Here is a 15,861-nt window from a genome sequence, read left to right as displayed (position 1 = left end):
TGTAATCCATACATAATTTAAAAAGCAGGCAGTAGATGTGATCCTAAGATATTCAAGGTGTTATAATTCAGGATGTTTAAAGGCAGTTATTATAAATCTGTTCATGGGGGTAAAGGAAAATATTTTAAGAGATGTGGAACCTAAGCAAAGAAATGGAAATTATGAAACAATAGGAAGATAAAGAAATTTAAAAAAAAAACTTTTGAGCTTATTCAAAGATTAGAAACAGAAGACAGAGCAATAGAAATTGCCCATTCTGAATAAAAGAGAGAAAAAGCTTAAAGAAAATGAAGAGTCTTAGAGACCTGTACAGTGATTGAATCCAAGTTGGAGAGGGGACAGGAAAATTAAATGAGGTACAAAGTAAATCACCAACTAATAGCTAAAAACTTCCAAAAATTGGTCAAACCCCCCAGTGTTTATGCCCAACATGTCAACAAACCCCTCCAAAAAATATAAATAAAACCATACCAAGGCCATATTGTGTTTTAGGAGACTGGTAAGGCAGAGCTTTCTATTGACTTGCTGTGATTTCTAATTTTAACTACCTAGAAGAATGAAAAATAGGTTCTCCTTAGAGTTTCTTTTTTTTCTTGGAGAAAAAAAGTATTAAAGGCAGATGACTTTCCAACTTTCTCTTAAATTTCCAGTGTCTTACTTTGGAAATTATTTGAATTTGTTTCTTCCAAATCCTGCAGTAATACTGATGCTCCAGAAAGGCGTCCCATGGAGATTCTGCTCTTGTGCATCCATGCTGCATGGAGCTGAGGCTGTGCCTCCTCTAGTTTCATTAGCGTGTAGTCGTGGGGTACTTCGAATTAATCTGGAAAACTAAACGTTAAAATGGATTCAGGGCAGGCGCGGTAGCTCACGCCTGTAATCCCAGCACTTTGGGAGGCCGAGGTGGGCGGATCACTTGAGGTCAGGAGTTCGAGACCAGACTGGCAAAAATGGCAAAACCCCATCTGTACTAAAAATACAAAAATTAGCCGGGTGTGGTGGCAGTGCCTGTAATTTCAGCTACTGGGAAGGGTGAGGCAGGAGAATCTCTTGAACACGGGAGGCGGAGGTTGCAGTGAGCCTGGATTCAGTCACCGCACTACAACCTGGGCCACAGACCGAGACTCCATCTCAAAAAACGAAAAAGAAAAATGGATTCAAAGAATTATCACTGTTAAGTTCCACCAGCAAATTACTGAACGTGGTTCCAAAGGAATATTTAAAAAGGGAAATTGTTTCCAAGAAAGCCCTATTTACAGCAGAAACACAGACACTGTTCATGACCTCACTACACAAACTTCCCTCATGTGTTGGGAGGGACCAAGGGGCTCTCTGGTCCTGCACCTGCATTAATTACCTCCAGGAGGTCCACACTAGGACCCCAAGGCCTGGGAACCAGCCTGGGTCAGGGGCAGAGAAGTGGTGAATGTGGTTCCAAGGGGCACTCCTGCGGGGCAGAGGAGGATTTGTGACAGCCCAGAGGATAGAGGAAATGGTGGCTTTGAAAAGGCAAGTGCCAGGTTATCAGGAACCACGTATCTCCATTTCTGCCAGTGAACTGACGGTTCCAGACACTCATGAGAAAGCGTCCCGCGTGGAATGCCCAGAAGTCGGAGAACTGTCAGACATCTGGCCGTTAGCCACATTCCTACGCAGGGGCTACACTGCGCATGTCCGATGGGGCGTGTCAGGGGTGGGGCGAGGAGGAGGTGCCGTTCCGATGGAGAGACGGTGCCGAGGAAGGGGCGGGGCGAGGAGAAGGGGCGGAGCCGAGGGAAGAGGCGGGGCGAGTCCAGCTGCAGGAGGAGGAGCGTTACCATGGGAACCTTGACAGGTTTGTGAGCAGCTCCCCGTCCCCTGCTGCTCCGTGAGGAATCAAACTTCTGGCACTGATGAAGCATGAAGCCAGCATCTTAGGGGGAGGTAGTGACATAATTACAAGATACGATCAGCCGCCCTGGTCCTGCTGTCGCCTGGCAGGCAGGAGAGGTTTGGGAACAACCAGGCTCCCCTTGGCATGGCAGAACTGCTCTGGACACAGGGAGGTGTGGATTGGTGGGCGGGAGCTACGCCTGTCACACTGGGAGTTGTCGTCTTTGATTAGCTTCCAGTTTTTTCATCACTGGGCGACTGGATTACAATCCCAGCCAGCATGAACAGGAGGCGGCGCGCAGTCCTGAAGGCGAAGTCCGGCTGTGCCGGCCTTGCTGTGCATGCTGGGAGCTGTATGTAGTCTCTTCACCGCTCCCGCCCTTTCAAGAGCTTCGGGACTACAATCCTAGCATGTCCCAGGCTCGGGAGCCGGGCGAAGTTCTCGCGGGGAGGAGCGAAGCGGCGCGCGCCTGGCCAGGTACGCTGGAAACGGTAGCTCTTAACGGTTCCCCGCCAGTTGGTGGCAAGGCGGCTGGACTGGAATCCCAGCAGGCGACATGAGAGGAGGCAGGCAGCCCAGGAGGGTTGGACACGGCAGTGTGGACCTCGCCGCTTCCACAGCGATGCTGGCTACTGATCGCAGTCACCTCCTTGTCATGAGAAGTGAGTCCGGAGGGGGACAGGAGGGGCAGGTCCAGGCTGGTCAGTGAGGAGGGCATGACGCCGCAAAGTGCACCTCGCCCTTGTCCAACTCGGACGGGTGGGGTCCTCACCCCACTTCCCGCCGCTCGGCTGGGTTCCCTCTCCCACCTGCACCCGAGGTCTTTCCTGGGCATCGCGCCTCCTGCAGCCCAGGGAGCCGCCTGCTTTCCTAAGCTGCTATGGGAACTGGCCTGAGGTCCAGGCGCTGTGCATTGTGCCGCTGCCCTCTTTTCTCTCCAGGCAGAGCGCAGTGCAGCCACTATGGGGAGAAATCCGCCGCCTGGCCCGCCAGTGCACAAGTTCAAAGCTTTGCAGGGGGTGACATGGCCTGTGGCTTCGTGAAAATGTCACCCTCACCAGTACCTTTTTCACGGATGTTGAGGCGGCAGAGAGGGTCATTATTGGTTTACGCAGGAGATGCTAAAATCCGAGGAGAAAATTTCACTTCCCAGGCGTGTGTCTCTGGTGCGTCATTTTTCACTAACCCATTTGGTGGAAAGTCCCCCAAATGGCTACCTAAAGATAAAGATGGTTTAGGCATTTTCATTGGCACATCATTGGCCTCATCTCAACTGAGGCCTGACTGGGCAGTGTCTCAAAGACACAGATGGCAACCTGATCCTCAAGAACAGGTAGTGCTCCAGCTTTGTGGGAGCGACTTTCAAGGTGTGGACCACTTGGGGAGTCTTTGAAATTCCTTAGCACATCTTTGCTTTGAATAGAAAGCTGATCACCCCTGGCACTCACGACGGTACCTTTACTCTCTCGGGCTGATCTGTTGAATTTTTCTGTCTAGACAATGGAGACTTCTGGAAGCACTTCTAGTTTCGTGTACCTTCCTAATAATTGATGTCCCTAAATTCCATATGTCCTCAGGGACAGTTGCTTTGATTCTGGAATGGCGCCAGCTTTTATGCTTTTATGTCTAATCCCTAAATTCCAAGGTGTTAATCTACATGAAAATAAGACCTTGTTCATATAGCACATTCCAACAGGCTTCATTTGCGATTCCTGAGTGAGAGTTACTATAAATAAAAACCCCTAAAAACCCTGGTCATGGATATTGACCCTGTTATTGTACTTTGTGAATAATTTACTCCTTCAGGATCAGTTACACATGGGCTCATCAGCACCTTTGTAAATAAAGGAATAGGAACCATGGGGCATCTATGGACGTGGCAAGATGAGGTATAGGGAGACCACAGCACATCAGCTCTTCCCTTGTTTTCAGTAGAGTCTGTGGGGTCAAGTACCTGCGTTCCTCCCCCATCCTTCAATATTCTCATTCTACTCCTGAGTGTTCCCTCGTTAGGTGGGAGTTTCTAAATACGTTTGTCTGCAAGTGTTGGTGGGGATGTTGTAACGTGAGGGCATCCATCATCCATCACCTTAAAGGTGAAGAGAGAGGATTTTGTGATTTGTGTTCAAGAGGCACTGCTGTTGTTCCTGTGACTGCAAAAACAGGTGATCTCAGCTGTCCCCAGCAGCTGCCTCATAAGATTGTTGCCAGAGTTAAATTCACAAAGATATCTAAAAGTGACTGTTAGTGCAAGAATCCACTTTATTTAAAAACAAACAGGCCGGGTGCGTGATGCAGCCACAGCTGCTGTTCACACAGCCAGGAGCTCCTTGCAGTTTGGTGTATTCTGCTGATGTTGGCATGCGATCCCCATTTTATAAGTGAGGAAACTGACACTCAGAGAGGTAGAGTAGCTTTATTTACTTCACACAAGCTTTTCATGAATTTCAAGTCTCAACCTAGAAGTCTTCCTCTAAGGTATGATTATGGCATATTCCAGTTTGTGTTTCTCTGCCAGCATCCCGAAGGGGTCCACATCGCATTAGGACTCCATTTTCTTCTTAATGACAGGAAACTTGCAGAAACAGGCCTTTGGTTGGGGAGAGCACTTGCTGGCACTTGGCCTTCCCTGTCCTCTGCTTTCCCCTTGTCAAGGGGTAGATTTGATTTGAGGTGATTTGAGGGAGCTGGAGCAGCGGTAGATCCTGACCAGCACTCACCTGGAACACTTGTTGATATGTAAAGATAACACCCACTCTCTTTTTGAGGTGTGATTTTTTTTGTTTTAATTATTCCTCTGGGCCTTCTCTTCCAGGTTTGTGCTATGTGCTAACATGCAATACAAATACTGATGAAAACAAAACTATTGCCCTCCTACCAAATGGTAACAAAGCTTATATTTTTCCTCCTTTTCTAGTTATAAAATAAATGCATGCTATTTTAAGAATGTCAGATCATAGAGATATTTATGTAGTGAAAGTCTCCCACGTCTTCCTCTTCCTTCCAAACTCACTCCCTTCTTAGAAGAAATTATTATAGCTTGGTGTTTATTCTTCTGGATGTTTTCTATAAATTTATAAATACATATAAAGTTGGCCAGGTGCAGTGGCTCAGGCCTGTAATCCCAACACTTTGGGAGGCTGAGTGGGGAGGATCCCTTGAGCTCAGGAGTTTGAGGCTTCAGTGAGCTGTGATCACGCCACTGCACTCCCAGCTGGGAGACAGAGTGAGACCCCGCCTCCAGAAAAAAAAAAAAAGAGAGATAAATACATGTACAGTTTTTGAACACAAATTATATCATACTATATTGTTTTTATTTTGCTATTTCACAAGCAATGTATCACTTACATTATTTCAAATAAGTGCATGAGATTCTAACTCTCTATTTTTAATGTCTTAAATGTATTCCAAAGAATGGGTATAGAATATTTGTTTCACTGTTTATTTTTTAATAGAAATTTACACTGTTTCTAGTTTCATCATTGTTAAAAAATGCAGCAATAAGATTCTTGTACATAATTTATTACACTGATAATTAACTGTTCAGTTTATCTTGTCTTCTTTTAGTCACAGAATATATCATGAGTTTAATATTTATTTTATGGTTTGTTTCATAGGGAAATTAATGTTATGACTGGATAAATTCGAGGTTGTCTATCTCTGTTTTCTGATGGAAAAGCGTGGAGTTCAGAAGCATTGCTCGCTCCTTCAGTTTCTAACAAGTCAGTATTCTCATAGGAATTTAAATTTAAATGTTTGAATTACCTCTCCTTCCCTCTTTCAGAATAAGTATGTTGTTTTTCTGTTTGTAAAACTTCTGACTCCGGGTTTTTTCAGTTGGGCTTTAGAGAGGACAACTCCCATATTGCTGTTGTATCTATTTCTCTTCAGCATCTGGCTGCATGTGATAAAGATTATAGAATTAGACCTGGTCCTATATGTATTTTGGGACCAAAAATTCAAAGTAATCAACTCAAGATAGGAGTCTACAACTTTAATTCTTAATAAAAGATTTCCTTTGATTTCCCCAAATCTTTATGACTCCTTGAAGAAATTCACTCATGGGTGAAGCATGTGGCTCTGTTGAATAATGTTTTGTTGGGGACTTCCACATCGAGTTTCATGAGGCATACTGTTTTACAGGGTTTGGTTTTGTTTTTTTTTTTTTTGGTACTGCCTTTCTCTGATTCTATTGGAGAGTAATACTAGCTTCCTAAAATATATTGGGAAATGTTCCCTCTTCTACTTTTGGACAATATTAAACTCATAATGACAAGTTTTCTTGTGAAAATGTTCTGAAAAAAATGTAGGGTGGGCCAGTCACAGTGGCTCACACCTGTAATTCCAGCAACTTTGGGAGGCCCAGGCAGGCGGATCACGAGGTCAGGAGTTCTTGACCAGCCTGACCGACATAGTGAAACCCTGTCTCTACTAAAAATACAAAAATTAGCCGGGGATGGTGGCGTGTGCCTGTAATCCCAGCTACTCAGGAGGCTGAGGCAGGAGAATCACTTGAACCCAGGAGGCAGAGGTTGCAGTGAGCCGAGATTGCGCCACTGCACCATAGCCTGGGTGACATAGCAAGACTCCGTCTCAAAAAAAAAAAAAAAAAAAAAAAGGTGTAGGGTGCCCTTTTCCCTTTTGTACTGGGTAATATTATTTATCTTGATTGGTATTTACCCATATACCTGCCAATGGTTCAATGAGCCCCCATCTTCTACTCACCAATCTTACCTCTACTTCAGCCACTCCTCCCTACTTTCTGGTACTCAGCCATATGTTTTTCTCTCCTCACATTCTCAACCCTGTCTCCTTAACATGTGGACTTCCATGCTCTTCCTATATCCTCCCACCCTGCACTGCCAGGAGGCTCTAAGCTGGGGCAGCAACGCGGTCCCCTCTCTTGGTTTCAGCCTCCAGACCTCAGTCCTGTGCTCCTTGCAGATGCTTCTAGTGTTTGGAGACATCTGGTTCATGTGGTTGGTCTGGCTTCGTGTGTGTTTGGTGCCAGAGGGAGTCTGTTTCTTGCTCTTCCACCATACAGAGAGGGCAAAGCTCTGAATTGATTTTGAAATCAATTCTTGGTTATCTCTTTTGGACTGAAATAAATTGACTATTAATTTGTGATGACATAAATATTGTAGCTTAGTTTGTGGTAGTTATAATTTCATTTCTATTTATTGTTTTACAGGCCATGCCACCATATGCAGCTAATGTTTTATTGTTTGGTAGAGGCATGGTCTCACTCTGTGGCCCAGGCTAGTTTCCAATTCCTAGGTTCATGCAGTTCTCCCACCTTGGCCTCCCAAACTGCTGGGATTATAGGCATGAGCCACTGTGCTTGGCCAATAGTTAAAATTTTAGATTATTATGTACAGTACTGTGATTAGCCATATTTAACTTACAGACAGGGCTTTAATAAAAATTACTTCATGTTACTATATTTTTCTTTAATTTTTTTCAAATTAGTTTTCTTTATTTTTCTCTAATCTTTTTGTTCTAGCCTCAGTCACCTTTACCCTGAGTTTCCATCCTGGTCAGCAGAGGCAGCTCCATGGATGATGGGCCTGTGGCTCTGTGTACTTGGAGCTCTTACCAAGTAAGAGTTTGTGACCAGGAGGGGGCCACAGGCCTCTTTTCAGGACAGATCACCTGCGCGTAAAACAAAGGAAGAGCCCTTCCAGGCCAGGAGTGCTTAGCCAAAATCTTTTTGCTTTTGAGGTTTCTTTTTGTTGATTTTGTTGTTGTTGTTGTTGTTTGAGACAAGGTCTCACTCTGTTGCCCAGGCTGGAGTGCAGTGGGGTGATCTTGGCTCACTGCAACCTCTGCCTCCAGGGTTCAAATGACTCTCTTGCCTTAGCCTTTCAAGTAGCTGGGTTTACAGGTTCACACCACCATGCCCCGATAATTTTTGTATGGGGTTTTGCCAGGTTGGGGTTTGCCATGTTGGCCAGGCTGGTCTTGAATTCCTGACCTCAGGTGACCCGTCTGCCTTGGTCTCCCAAAGTGCTGGGATTAAGGGCATTAGCCACCGTGCCCGGTGAGTTTTTGTCTTTATCCATCATTGGACACAATAAATATCCAGACACACAGATGTTTCCCAACATGTCTATACGTTTAGAGATTGGACATTTCTTTTTCTAGTGATCCTGGTTCTTGACCTTCTCACTTAAGGTTTTGTCATCTCCCAGCAGCAGACACAAGGTCTCCTTAAGCCCTGTGAGTGTAGAGGGAGGGTCTTTGAAAATCATCAAGTATACACTGTATTTCAAGATGCATTCACATTTCTCTGTCTCTTCCAGGCCAGGTCTTGGAGAGACCAGGAAGCCAAGAGTTTCCTCCAAGAATGGAGATTCCTTGGGAGCGATGTTTGCCTTGAGTAAAGAAAGATGAATCACATGTGGTCAAAGGCAGTTGTCCAGGGTCTCAAGAAAAGAGCCAGAAAGAGGAGCTGGGGCTGCTGGGATTGTGGGGGTCCTCTCTCCCACCTAAAAAGCTACTACTGCCTGCCGACCCTCTCAAGAGGAGACCTCTCTGGGCTCCAGCATCTAAAACAGACAAAACTGGGAGGATGGTTCTCTCTTCTGTGTCACACATGTCCTAGAGAAAACCTGTGTATCTGAATGACCAAAGAAAATGATGAGAAAAAATGCAAAATCTGTGCCAGGTCATTCAGTGTCTGGCTGGGGCTGCGTGGTGCACATGCATTCCAAGACTGAACGGTGCTGAGCCTGCAGAAAATGTCCGTCAGACCTGCCTCTCACACCTGTAGTATGACTGCCCATCCAGGTTCATGATGCAGAATTGTCTTTAAAAGGCCACTGCAGATATGGAGAGAGGGATTTCTAACCCTAACAGAATATGACCAGCTGTCCCGCTGGGGAAAGCCACATGCACCAGTGACATGCTGCCTAAACTGGCCCAGACCACACTCTGCTGCCTAAGGAATAAGCCCCACATTTGCTCTTTTCGAGTAAAGGGAGAGGGTGAGAGAGAAGAGGAGTGTCTGCACAGACATGAGAAGGCTGTAGATCCAGATGACTCCCTTGCTGATCATGATATTAAAGATCGATATGCGGAAACAATGACCCCATAGCAGATAAGCTTCTAGAGCAGGCTTCAACCATGCTTCATCTGGACCCACTGGCAGAGAAGTCTGCCCATCGTCTATGTTGATGGTCTGGGGGATACCATTTCTGAGACAGATTTAAGAAATGATCTCTACCTGTTGGCGAGATCCGGATGGTCACTGTTGTGCAGAGACAGCAGTGTGCTCTCATCAGCTTTCCACAGGGCAGGCTATGGAAATGGCCACTGAGAAGTCCTTTTGTAAATTGATTGTCCATGGCTGCAGACTCACCGTCAAATGGGGGATGATTCCAAGCCCTCAAGGAAAAGGAGAAAGAGAAGGACAGAACGGCAGACTCTGGGATCCTGCCAGAGCCTATTTCAGGGCCGCCAGGAGCTCCTCCTCCTGCCGCAGCTCTGGTCCCCACCTTGGAGCCTCCTTCCAAGGAGTGAGACTACCTTTCTGACTTTTTCTGACCATAGACAGCTTTTCTGACTATTTCTGTCCTTTGGACCTGCCGAGGACAGCAGACCCAGGGACCCGAACTCCTGGGCCCATTCTTCACCAGCTTCTACTTGATCGTGCAATTTGAAGTCGTTCTTGTGCAGTGGAAGCAGGGCCCCAGGACAACCCGATAGATCAATGGTCTCTGGCCTGTGCCCCACTGATGGTTGAATGGTGGCCACTCAGGGTGCGAGAGTCCAGCCATCGCTGCTTCCTTGAGTTGAAGAGGTTGCAGGCTGGTCCACTTGCTCCTATCCTGCCCTCAGCGATGTGGATGGTTGCTCTTTGAGCCCGGTAACATCACTGGCTTGGCCCTGCCAGGCACGCCCTGCCTTGTGGGGGCCCTGCGTACCCACACACTGCTTTAAGGGGCTTGCCCTTCCCTGGGCCAAATTCTAGTTTTGGCCAGTGCCCCAGGAAGCTCAGTCCCCTCTTTTGTTATCTTGGCTATTTCTCTGGCACCCATGGCTCCCTTGGGTCCCTTTTCTCCCAGGGCTGTAGGTCTGGGATGTTTGCCCTGTGATGGAGGCTCTGTCACGCAAGTGGGCAGGCATGGGGACATGTGACAGGCTGCTGGCTGGCTGGGGCTCTGCCGATGCCACAATCCCCCTCCCCTCCAGCAGCCTCTGAGTCCAGCTTCCGCATTGACGCTGATTTCACCCAGCTCAGGAGCTGTCTGGGGTTGTCTGGGTGCTGTCTTGGCTCTTTAAGGCTGTGCTGGTCAGTGGCCCCTGAGAAAGGTCAGATCCAGGTGCCACCATGCAAGGGGAGTGTCTATGGCCCCACTGCTGGGGTTTCAGTGGGCTGGGCAAGGCCTGGTTGTTGGGGCCCTGATAGGGTTCAGGGCCAGGGCCTGTCTATGGTCCTGGGGGTGTCCAGGGAAGATGTAGAAAGAACAGGGGTTTGGAATCCCTGCTCAAAGCTGCACTGTGGACACCATGAGCCCCGGATGTCCAGGTCCATGGGGAGTTTGGGAGAGAATTCCAACACAGAAATCACCAAAAATCCCATGGTCTATCCTGAGATAGGAACAGGCTTGCCACATCTTGAGCCGCTGGGCCCCCAGAGAGTGGCCTGTTGCCCTGGGCTCTGTGGAATTCTTCTCGTGCTGCTGGGCCTTGGCTTCAGGTCAGCTTCTGGGCTTCTGGAGCTGGGCTGGTGGGCCAGGGAGGGCCAACCTATCCCCCTTGGGGAGGGCCTCCATGCTGAGGGATGCCCGCAGAGGCCTGGGTGCCAGAGACCCTCACTCCAGGACCAGGGCCTTCCTAGGGATCTTTGTATGTTTAGCTGAATGGAAAGCAAACTTGGTCCACTTCTCCCCCAAGCCCATCTGACCTTTGTACGGCTGGGCCCCAGGTATCTGGGTCCTTGGAGTTTTGGGGTCTCTAGTAACCCCCCTGGTCTGACACTGAGGAAACACCTACAGCCTGCTGATCCCACAGTGAGGGATGTGTGCCACCCGGGGTATGGGCGCTCATGAGTGAGGGTCCCTGCTGATCCCACAGTGAGGGGTGTTTGTTGCCTGGGGTATGGGAACTCGTGAGTGGGGACCCCTGCTGCACTCTGGCCCTGTTGGTGCTCGCAGCTATGGGTGTGGGCTGGCACAGATGGGACCGAGCCCTCCAGGGGCTTTCAGGGTTCTTGTAGGGCAGGAGGGGAAGGGTGTGGTGGGGGGCTTGGAGGGGTCTTGCCCTCATCCCCTGCCCTGTTACTGGGGTGAGTCCAGCACCTGCCCTGGGGCCCAGCTGGCCTGTTTTTAGAAGCTTCTTAGAGAAGGAAGAGGAGAAGGAGAAGGAAGGCCTGGGGAGCAGCGATGGAGGGTCCTGGGCACTCCCCACTATTTACTGTCTTAGATGGTGACTCAGGAGGGGACCTGGTGATGGAGACCACCTTGGGGTCAGTGGTCACAGTGCATCTTTCTGAGCTCAGCCATGGAGGCCTCAAAGTGCTTCACAACCACATCATCATCCATAGCCCAGGTATCGGAGAATGCGTCTTAGGAAAGCTCCCACAGGACAAACAGGAGAGCTTCAGGAGAGGGTCTAGGTTTGGGGCTGGGCATCAGGCCAGGAGGGGTCTCCTGGGAGGGGTCTGTGACTTCACCTTATTTCTGCCATGGGCACCTCACACTAGGCAGTGCTGGGTCCTTTCTAGATACCCCTGGGGTCCAGCTCTGCACAGGAGGCCACTAATGGGGGAAGGCCCAGGCAGGGAAGAGCTTGCCACACTCCTGCCTTTCATCTGAGTTTTGTCAGGGGTGGGTTCGGTTTCCAGGAGGACTCATGGTGCCCTGTCCAGTCCACCAGGCCTGGCTTGGTTTGGCCGTCCCTCTGGGTTAAAGCAGAGGGTCCTGTGGACAGTGTGAGCACTGCCCTTGGGCCGGGTTTGGTGTGCTTGTGTGCTCCCCCAGCACCCTTGGGCACATGGGGACAGGGTTCTGTGCACTTTCAATGCCGCATGTGCCCTGGCTATGAGCATGCGCTTGCCCTGCAGAAGGCAGATGTTCCAGAGCCTGAGGATGAGCTTGTGATGAGCTTGAAGTAGGGGTTTGTGGGAACAGCAGGCATGGGAGGACCTGGCCTTTCACGATGGAGGGCTGGTGGCCTGAGCAGGGCCTACTGGGTGCTCAGTCTGTGGTGCTGGGGGCCCCCTCTGCATGGGATGAGACCTCCCCCAGGAGGCTGGATCAGATAAGGTCCTGCAGCTCCTTATGGGGGTGTTCTCATCTCCATCAAATGTGACCCCTGAAAGAGGGGGCTCCCTGAGTGCTCTCCCAAGATGAGTCTTGGCCCAGTCTGCCCAGGATGCTGGCCCTGAGTCCCAGACCCAGCAGTGTGATGCCCCCTCTCAGGCAGGGCACGGTTTGTGTGCCCTGCAGGGATCTTCCTCTGCCTCCTGTGCAGAGGAGGGGAGCTGGGTCCTTCTGGAGGAGCCAGACTCCTGGGCAGGGTCCCTGGACTGGGTCTCCTGTGCACACTTGTCCCATCAATCAAGCACTGTAGGAGTCACTTTAAGGTGGCAATCTGGGTGCACAACATTTGCTTGTCTTCAAGGAAGGAGCAGAGGTGTTCAGAATTCCCTGGACTGCCCTGAAAACCTCACTCTTCCAGGCCCCTCTGCAGACCCTTCCCAAGGCCAGATCTCCAGGCAGTAGGGTGCGCTGTCACCCTCTTCTCTGAGACCCTACCCCTGTCCTGAGACCTCCCCACTGCCCCTCAGATGCCCCATCCCTCCAGATTGCCCACTTCCCCTGGCACCCTCCATGCCCCACATGCCTTACTTGATGCTGCAGCGCTCTCTGAACATGGTGTGGCTTGTGAAGGTTTGGCTCACATCTAGGTCATTCTGGTGCATGTTCAGAGGACATCTTGGCCTGCTCCATTTTCTATAGAGCAGGGCCAAGCCTCAGAACAGACACAAGAGTCACTGTCAAAACTGCTGTCATAAAACAGCCATTCTGGAAGGAAAGGAGTCTTTTTCTGCAGATACTTCATTTCCAAAGCCAGGAAAGTCATCAGCACACAGCTCACCTGTGTTGCCATGCCACTGTCTGCCCAGGATGTGTGACTGACCCCTTCCGCCCCTTTGGGGTTGACTTTCCCTCCATCTGGGTAACTGAGCTTCTGACACAGTCTGGCCTATGCATCCTGCTCTAGCTGGGAGTGGAAGGGCCAGACCTGGTGTTTCCCTGGGTTCTTGGCCTTTGTCTTCTCGACATTCAGTAGAAGTGACCATGCTGGGCCCCAGACCTCTGTGAGGATTCCTTTTTAGACCCAATGAGACATTTGTGGACAGAAGATGCTCTGGTGAGACAGATCTCAGGGTGACCCTAAGGGGGATCTGAGCCTAAGGATTCTGGAAGTTTCCAGTCTTTGGCTCCACAGTTCCTCAAGAGAGGTTCAGTCCGCCTAGGACTGGGCCTCCCTTTTCACGAAGAGTGGGCAAGAGCTCAGGCTGTGAACTCTGATCTGGATTTATTCCTTCCTATGGGGTGTCCAGAAGGTGTTCCTGTTCCTGGCTTAGAAACAGCCCATGCCAAGCCATCAGATTCCTCCCAGCAAGGTAATCCTTGCAGGGATGGGAAGGAGGGCTAGGGACCAGGCCTGTTGTCCTTTCAGTGAAGAAAGTATGTCCTGCCCTGTCTGAGAGGCAGGCAGCACCAGGAAGCAACCATGAGTACCTGCCCTAAACCCTGAAGAGCAGCCATGGGGGACCCTCACTCACAGCTGTGCCTTCTTGCTGTTCCTAGATTTATTCCGGTTAAGCATTTATAGGCATTTATCTGTGTGTCTGATGCCCTGATGTTTTTGCTGTAGGTAAGAAGTGATGGAGTGAGCTGAGCTGCCAGGCTTCCTGGAGTGATTCTTGGATACTGGGTCATGTGCTTAGGGGCCCTGATGGGACTGAACTGGAAGGAACCAGAATAGGACAGAACCAAGCCCCTGATTAGTGGGCACTGGTGGCCTGGCCTCATGACCACAGGACACACTGTTCCCAGGGCACAGACACCCTGGGCTTTGGTTGGGTCTTGGCCTCCAGTTAGGGCCCTGTTGGGCAGCGGGCAGCAACTCCTGAGACACTACTGTGATTCTTGGTGGTGGCTGTGGTAAAAAACCTGCAGGGCTAGAGTTTGGGGTGAGATTCAGCAGTAACTGTGGCCTCTCCTAGTGACAGTATGTCACTCCCACTCCCAGCATGCATGCCCACAGGCCACGGCCACCACATCACAAACCCCCCACCAAGTTGCCCATCTATGGAGCAGCTCCCATACGGCAGGGTCAGGCTCTTACCTCCACCTCCAGGGCACAGACAGGGGGAGCTCTGTCTCACTGTAAGGCAATGAGGAGAGTTGAGGGCCCGGAACAGGCTGGGGGCCATCCCCTTTCCCGAGCAGGCCTCAGGGAAGGACCAGCCCCATCCCCATCTGACCCAGGTCTCAGCCCAGGAGCCTGCATAGGGAAGAAAGGACAGACAGGGCCTCCGTACTGGCGGACACTCAGGAGGGGCTGGGGCAAGAGAGCAGAGGGAGCGCAGGGCCGGGCAGGGGCTGCTGTATTGATGGGTAAGTGGAGAAAAAAACTGTGGGGGAGGTGTTTGTGTGTGTGTGTGTGTGTATAATATATAATGTAACATATTTCAGCTTTTAAAAAGCAGAAGATACTGCCATTTGTGATAACATAAATGAACATGGAGGATATTAAGCTAAGTGAAATAGCTTAGGGAGAGAGAAACATACTGCATAATTTCTGTTACATATGAAACTTTTAAAAAGGTTAAATACATAGACGATAGAATGATGACTGGGGGGAGAAGAGACACAAGTCAACGTTCAGTTACATAAAATAAATGAAACTGGAGTACTGAAGTACAGTTTAAAGGTTATAGTTACTATTTTTATATGATATACTAGTAATTTTTGAATAGGGTAAACTTTAGGTGTTTTGACACCAAAAGAAAACTACATGAGTTCATGCATATGTTAAATTGCTTTACTGTAGTAATCATTTATATGTATATGTATATATGAATATAATTATGGGCTCATTAAATTTAAATATTATAAATAGGTAACAAAGAATAAAGTTAATTGGAAAACTGTGTCATTAGACTTGATTTTGCCTAAATGACAAACTGAAAGTACCTCCTAAATATTAATATTTGTACATCACATAAATTTCATATATTGGAAATATGTTTACAGAAAAGAAATTATGAATTTTAATACAAAATGATGCAGTAAATGCAAAATGGTAGAAAGAGATGAAAATCTGATTAATCAGAGTGGTTAATTCTTAGATATAATTAATGATGTGTTAGGTGTAATTTCAAGACATATACATGTAGATTTAATACCAAAGAGTTCACTGTGTACACAGAGATTAATTAAATGAAAAATTGATACATTTACAATGATATTAATCGATTTTAAAATGATCACAGAAATCAACTGTCTGGTATAGAAAAAATAAAGAGTGTTAAGTAATTATTAGAAAGTTTGAAACTAAAAAAAAAAAAAAAAAGCCAGGGGCGATGACTTATGCCTGTAATCCCAGCAATTTGGGAGGCTGAGGCAGGTGGATCATGAGGTCGGAAGATCGAGACCATCCTGGCCAACATAGTGAAACCCAGTCTCTACTAAAAATACAAAAATTAGCTGGGCATGGTGGTGCGTGCCTGTAGTCTTAGATACTCGGGAGGCTGAGGCAGGAGAATTGCTTGAACCTGGGAGGCAGAGGTTGCAGTGAGCCAAGATTGCACCACTGCACTCCAGCCTGGCGACAGAGATAGACTTTGTCTCAAAAAAATAATAATAATAAAGAAAGAAAGAAAGTTCGAAACTTTATTAGAAAGTTAATCAAGTGGAAAAGTGATCAGCATTTTGGGGCACTAAACACAGGATGGACAAAATTTTCTA

General features: G+C 48.4%; 1 long non-coding RNA gene across 2 annotated transcripts; it reads left to right on the top strand.

Moving 5' to 3' along the window:
• Positions 1 to 1,815: 1,815 nt before the first annotated feature.
• LOC129040457 (uncharacterized) lies at positions 1,816 to 15,041 on the top strand. Of its 2 annotated transcripts, XR_008503640.1 has the most exons (4): positions 2,385 to 2,535; positions 4,689 to 4,757; positions 5,491 to 5,595; positions 8,176 to 15,041. It is a non-coding gene; the product is annotated as an uncharacterized LOC129040457 (long non-coding RNA). The 2 variants fall into 2 exon arrangements; XR_008503641.1 differs by lacking the exon at positions 4,689 to 4,757 and having other exon boundaries at positions 1,816 to 2,535.
• The last annotated feature ends 820 nt before the right edge of the window (positions 15,042 to 15,861 follow it).

This window comes from Pongo pygmaeus, chromosome 6 (genome assembly GCF_028885625.2).
Source record: "Pongo pygmaeus isolate AG05252 chromosome 6, NHGRI_mPonPyg2-v2.0_pri, whole genome shotgun sequence".
NCBI classification, from domain to species: domain Eukaryota; kingdom Metazoa; phylum Chordata; class Mammalia; order Primates; family Hominidae; genus Pongo; species Pongo pygmaeus.
This window is presented reverse-complemented; position numbering and strand designations above follow the sequence as displayed.